We start from the raw sequence: 6,045 nt of genomic DNA, 5'->3' as shown, positions 1-6,045 counted from the left end.
CTGGGACTTGCACTACCAGAATCAGAGCAGACTCAATGTCACAGCTCTCTCAGAGGGAGGCTAGTGGACCCTAGGGCTGCAGGAGCTCTGCTCCCCAGGTGTGCTGACCAGTGCCTGACAGGACAGTGGTGAGCGCCTGCAAGTGGCACCTCTGTGAGGTGGATGACGATGGTGGTGATGAAATGAGTACCAGGGATCTATGCTGTGCTCCTGAGAAAGGCTAACACTTTACTAGGCTCCACCCAAGCCCTTCCCTCCCTCTTGGGAGCAGTGGCTGCCATGGGCCTGGGTACCGGGATGGCCAGTGAATGTGGTGGAATGTGGTGATCCAGCCCATGCAGAGGGGAGGCTCTGACCCACCTTCCCTTCACCAGCAGCCTCCACCCAGCCTCTCTGCCCACTGCACAGCGGGGGGAGGAAGGAGGGCACATCAAGGCTGGAGAAGTGATGACCTGGCCCTGACCCTTGCCCCTCCCATATGCCAACCCTCTCCTCGAGGGCCCAGCTTCTCAACTCCTCTGGCATTAGTGCCATGTGCACGAGGCTGGTCTCTACCTACTCTGAGCTTCTTGAAAGCAGGGCCCAGGCTCCATTAGCTGCCCCAAATCTCCCCAGTGCCTGGCTCGATGCTGGGCTGAGAACAGGTGCCACTCAAATGTCCGTTGGTTGAACTCACGCAGAGCAACCCCAGGACTGACCTAGAAGTCCACAGAAATGAACTTATAGACACACCCATCCTGCTAGGGGTGTGTGTGTGTGTGTGCACTGGGCACACAGAGGTCAGCCAGGCTGAGCTAGAGCATGTGGGCCCTGGGGTCCAGTCACTAGACCACACAGAGCCAACAGGCTAGTCTGTCCCTACCTCACCCTCAGCCCATTGTCACGCACACACCTATGTATCTGTGGGGTACCCGTGATAGGGGCACTGCGCTAGGGGTGCAGCAGCAAGCACAGAGACCAGTGCCTGGCCTCCTGGAGCTCCCAGTGGGAAACGCCTGCTCAAGTGTCCACGGCAGCTCTCTGCAGAGGAGGGGGCCCTGGACTCATTTCCTGGATGGGAAACACAGTCGAGTTGTTTGAACCAGAGATCTCCTACCCGAAGTCTCCCACTAGCCTTCCAGTAGGTGTTTGCTGTGGACGTGACATACCTCCTCTCAGCTGGCTGGCCTTGCTGTGGCCTTTTGGCCCAAAGCCATTGGCCGCTTTGGGCAGCCTTTAGCCCCAAATCTGCCCCTGCCACCTCTGAGCTGTTGATGGCACCGGGAGATAGGAAACAATGAAGCTCTCCAGCATGTGCGTGGGAGCCACACTGCCAGCTGGACTCCTCTGGCTCGTGATGAGTGACCAGGGGTGTGGGCAGCAGCTCTGCACGTCCATTTGGTTACTTCCTGAACCAGACTTTGCACGGCTCATTGGGCCCTTGCAGGAGCCTGCTGGTGGAGTGTGCGCCTCTCCCCACCGGCCTGCCGTGGTAGCTGTCAGGTTTCTCTTTTTCTTGGCAGGAGGCTCAAACCCTCACCATGTTCAACGTTGGAGTGGAAGGTTCTGGCACAGATTTCTTAATAGTGGATCCTTGATTATTATTCTTCTTTCTTTGTTTTTCTCTGGCCTTTAATTTACTGGAAAAGATTAATAGCAGAGACTGTGCTGGATAAGCTGTAGGTGTACAAGGGGCCCCCTCCTGCAACAGACATCAGAGGAAAACAATCCTGACCAGAGCCTGGCAGTCAGAGCAGGCCTGCTGGTGCAGCTGGCATCCAGCACAGGGCACAGGAGGGAACCCGCTCGGCTGGTTGTGAATTGTGCAGGGCCACCTGTTTGGCTCTCTTCTACACACGCCCATCCTGCTAGGTGTGTGTGTGCACAGGGCACACACAGGTCAGCCAGGGTGAGCTAGAGCACGTGGGCCCTGGGGTCCAGTCATTAGACCACACAGAGCCAACAGGCTAGTCTGTCCCCACCTCACCACCAGGCAGACTCTGCTCAAGGGGCCCCTGCGCGGGACGGCTGAAAAGCAGGGGCTCAACCACTATCGTGACCAGGCCTTTCAGGAAACACTGGGCAGGCACGAGATGGGCTTCCCTAGCACAGCGAGGGCCACTGGGCATTACAGAAATATAAGCTGAAACCAGGACAGAGAATGGGCGAAGTAACCAGTGTGGTAATGGTCAATGGTTCCGATCCAGCCAGCAAGGGTATATTTCATTTCCCAAGTCCAGATTTTTTCAAATGGTAACAGATTCGTGGTCTTGCTTGAGTTCCTTCAGAAAGGAGGAACTCTTTGTTACCACCCTTTAGTAATCAACACATATTTACTTCCCCTTTCTTTTAAGGATTTTAATACATTGAAGGATGGGGTGTAACAAAGCCCAAACAGAAATGGTTGCATGGGCCAGGACCTATGATGGCAGACAGACCTAAGAATTGCTAACATTTGAGTACTTACTAAGTGCCAGGCACAGTTCAAGGGTTTTCACACTTACACCCTTATGCCTCACAATGGTATTTTGTGCTACTGCTGTCCTCGTACTATGCCTCAGGAAACCAGGGCGGCATCACCCAGAACCAATCCAGACAGGCAGGCTCAGAAGCCTGTGACCTAAACACTCAGGCCCGGGTTCTGCAGCTGCTCGGGCTCTTTGCCCCACCCTGACCCTGACAAAGATAACACTTACCAGCTGGGTGATGACGGTTTGCTGGGAGAGCCTCTAGAACTCGAGTGGGGGCCTGCCTGATGCCATCACTCCAGTCCTGCATACGGTTAAGCCTGCTTATCCAAACTGGGCCAGGAATGGGGTATTTGGCCAATTTGATTTTCTACCTGAGGAATTATCTAGAAAATTTTTGTTTATCCCCTTCCCGGGGAAAGTCTGGAACATATTAATTAGCCCATGCCTTAGTAAACCCCAAACATTGAAGGACATTCTGTCTTAGCCCATTTGTGATCTAGCCGTGCTTCACAAGGGTCTTCATTCTTACTGTGGTTTTTCCACTGTACGTCCAAGGCAGAGGCTGGCAAACTCCTTTCCCCTGCCTGGGTTTCCTCCTCAGGCTAGAGAAACTGTTTTGAACAAAGAAAGGCTCTAGTTTCATGCTCCCAGAGGCTGTCCAGAATGGAGCCTGGTGCACAGGCCTGACAGACAGCCTTGCTCTGGCTGGCTTATAAGCCTGCCTTGTGACCAGAGGGCAGCTGGTGCGTGGTATAAAAATGGGTGTTGCCCCGCGACATCACTCTTGCTTGGGGCTTCAAAAGCGAGTGGCTGGGCAGCCCTCGAAGGGAAACACCGTCAAGGCAGTAACTATCAACTGGACTGTGTCACAAGCCCCTCTCCCATCCTTCTCCAGGTGGAGCCTGAAAGCGCCTGGCCTCAGACCCACTTTGCTAATTCAGCTCAGCTATGCCTCACTTTCCCCAATAGCTTCCTTTTGTTCCCTGGGTTATTTTACTTTTGGGATTCTAACCTGAGTGCATGAGAACCACCTGGGAGAGCTTGTTAAACAGACTGACTCCGGCTCTTTGCTTTAGGTCAGAAGAGCAGGAGCCCAAGAATCCTTTTAACAAGCACCCTTGGGCATGGCCCAAGGACCCCACTTTGAGTTAACACCACCACGGGAGCTTCTGAGCAATTCTGCCTGGGCAGGACACCCAGCGTCCAAAGTTCAGAGTTGCCACTGAATAGCAGAGAGAGGGAATGGCAGAGTCTCACTTGGGCTGACACCAGATCTAAGGTCCCCACGGGGGCCTCTGTGGTTTTGAAGAGTGTGTCAGCCGGGTCCCCTGCTGCCTCTTTATTCACCCTGCCTTGTAAGGAGCAGGCACATCTCACGGGCAGGAAGCACTTGTGAAACACCAAGTCCACCCTCAGACACCCCAGGAAGGCTGCAGGACCTGCATTTTCCATCTTGCAGATTCAGCCCTGGTCACATGCTTCGTGTAGATAATGACAGCGGGCACCTGAGTGCTCATTGAGTCCTGAGGTCAAGAGCATTATATTGTTTCATTTGATCCTCACGCCCACCTCATGAAGTGAGCACTATTATCCTCACTTTATGGATGAGGACGCTGAGGCTGAGAGAAGGAACCAGCCCGACGTCAGCTATTGACAGAGCTCGGAGTTTGAACTCAGCCAGTCTGACTTCAGAGCCCAAGCATCAAACATGCTATTATTAGAAACAGAATTCTGCTTCCCTCACTCCTAGTTCAGGGCTCCAACTCCTATCCTCTACTAGTCTTGTTTTTAAAACCTTTCCCGGCTCAGATGATAGCTCTGTGAGCTGACGTAATTATTTGCTTGAAGTTGTAGCTACTCTGCACATGGAATTAGCATATCAAGAATTTTAAAAACAGCCATTTAAAAGACCCTTGCCCTTGGGGCAATTGTAAAGGCAGGAAAAGATCAAGCTCACCACTGCAAAAAAGCAGGTGGACAGGCCTCAGTGAGGCCACCTGCTGCAGTGACCAAGCAAAAATCTCCAGGTTCTCTGGCTTTGTGCAGGACTGTCCCGAGCGCAACGACGAGAACAAATCAGAGACAACCGTAACCCAGCTGGGAGACAGAAAACCACGGTCAGACTCCAGTGTCCTGTGGCGGACACGTCCTGGCTTCCCAGACACACACACCAGAAGGAACTTAGCTGTGACTTTCATTTGTCCCCTTTGCCAGCACAACTTCCAGCCCAGGTTTCTTACCTTCTTTTCCTTCCCAGGCAGCTGCTCGCAGGGGCACCACCCTTCCTCCACCACTTGCCGGTCCGCTCAGCACGTCAGCCAGGTGGTTCAGATTTCCCCAGGTGAACCAGCTATCTGTTGTGGCCCTTTTCTTCCAACTGTTCTACTGGAATTTTGAAAAGCCTAAAACTCAACTCCTTGCCCAGCCAATATCCTGAAGCCAGCGACTGGCTCTCAGGGACATCACTTAACCCCGTGACGGCCCGATTGCCCCTTCTGTTTGCTCCCTGCCTACTGGGTGCCCAGCATCACACTCTTTCCATCTCCTCATCAACACAGCTTCACCCGCAGCTCAGTTCTAATGCCCACCCTGAGACCAAGCAAAGTGTGTGTAATATGGAATTTCTAATTAAGGCCAGACATACAAAGAGATACACTAAAGGACGATGAAAAAGAGGAGGAAAGCATGCTAACTTGGAGGGCTTGTGAAATCACCTGATTTCTCATTCCCATTTTCTTATTCCTGTCCCTTTCTTGAAAAGGAGTGCCTTTAATAAATGGGATGCTGCTCTCCCAGCCTGTTTTCCTTATTGCAATCATGGTTCGAGGGGGTTGGTTTGATCATGTTACAAACTGCCTCTTATAGAAACACAACCCACCTGCCAACTCCCACCAACCAAAGAGACAATATGGGTTTGCCATCCAGTTGATTTGAGCCCAAGCACTACCATTCTAAAATGAGTGACAAATCAAAGAACTGACTTGACTTCACTCCCTCCCTTGGTCTAGGAACAGCAATATTTCCTGTCAGCAAGACAGGAAAACCAAAGCTGAGCTTTGTTCTGGCCATAAAGCCTCTTCAAGGTCAAACAAGTTCCGGCTGGTACTGGTCCCTAGCCTGGGTACAGTTAACTTGATGCTGTTGAAGGCTTTTACTTCCAGCCCTTGGCAGCTCTGCTGCCTCCTCTTAGAAACTGAAAGGTCCTAGAGAACACCAGTCACCTCTGAGCTGGGCATTCATTACCAGGAGAAACCCACACCCACAGCTCTGGGCTACCAATTCCCCAAGGGTCATTTATTTAGCAGGAACTGGATTCTAGAAATGTTGCCCCAGAGAACTTCATCCCTGTTAGAACTTTAAAAGCTTCTATCCAATAAGTAAAGTCACTGCCACCGCTTTATCCATCCCCTGCCCTGCCTAGGCTGAGCTGAGCCCGTAGAACAAAAGAGGAACAGCTCTGGCTTATGGTCGCTCCTGGTTCTCCAAGCCCACATAAGCAACCTCTGCTCCTGTCTCGGGCTTCCACACAGGCCCAGTGGCCTCCAGAGGGCTCTCCCCCAAGCATTTGGCCTGTGTAAGAACAAGAAGACACCAC

The sequence above is a fragment of the Ceratotherium simum genome, chromosome 24 (genome assembly GCF_057802395.1).
Source record: "Ceratotherium simum simum isolate JZ-2026a chromosome 24, ASM5780239v1, whole genome shotgun sequence".
NCBI lineage: Eukaryota > Metazoa > Chordata > Mammalia > Perissodactyla > Rhinocerotidae > Ceratotherium > Ceratotherium simum.
This window is presented reverse-complemented; position numbering follows the sequence as displayed.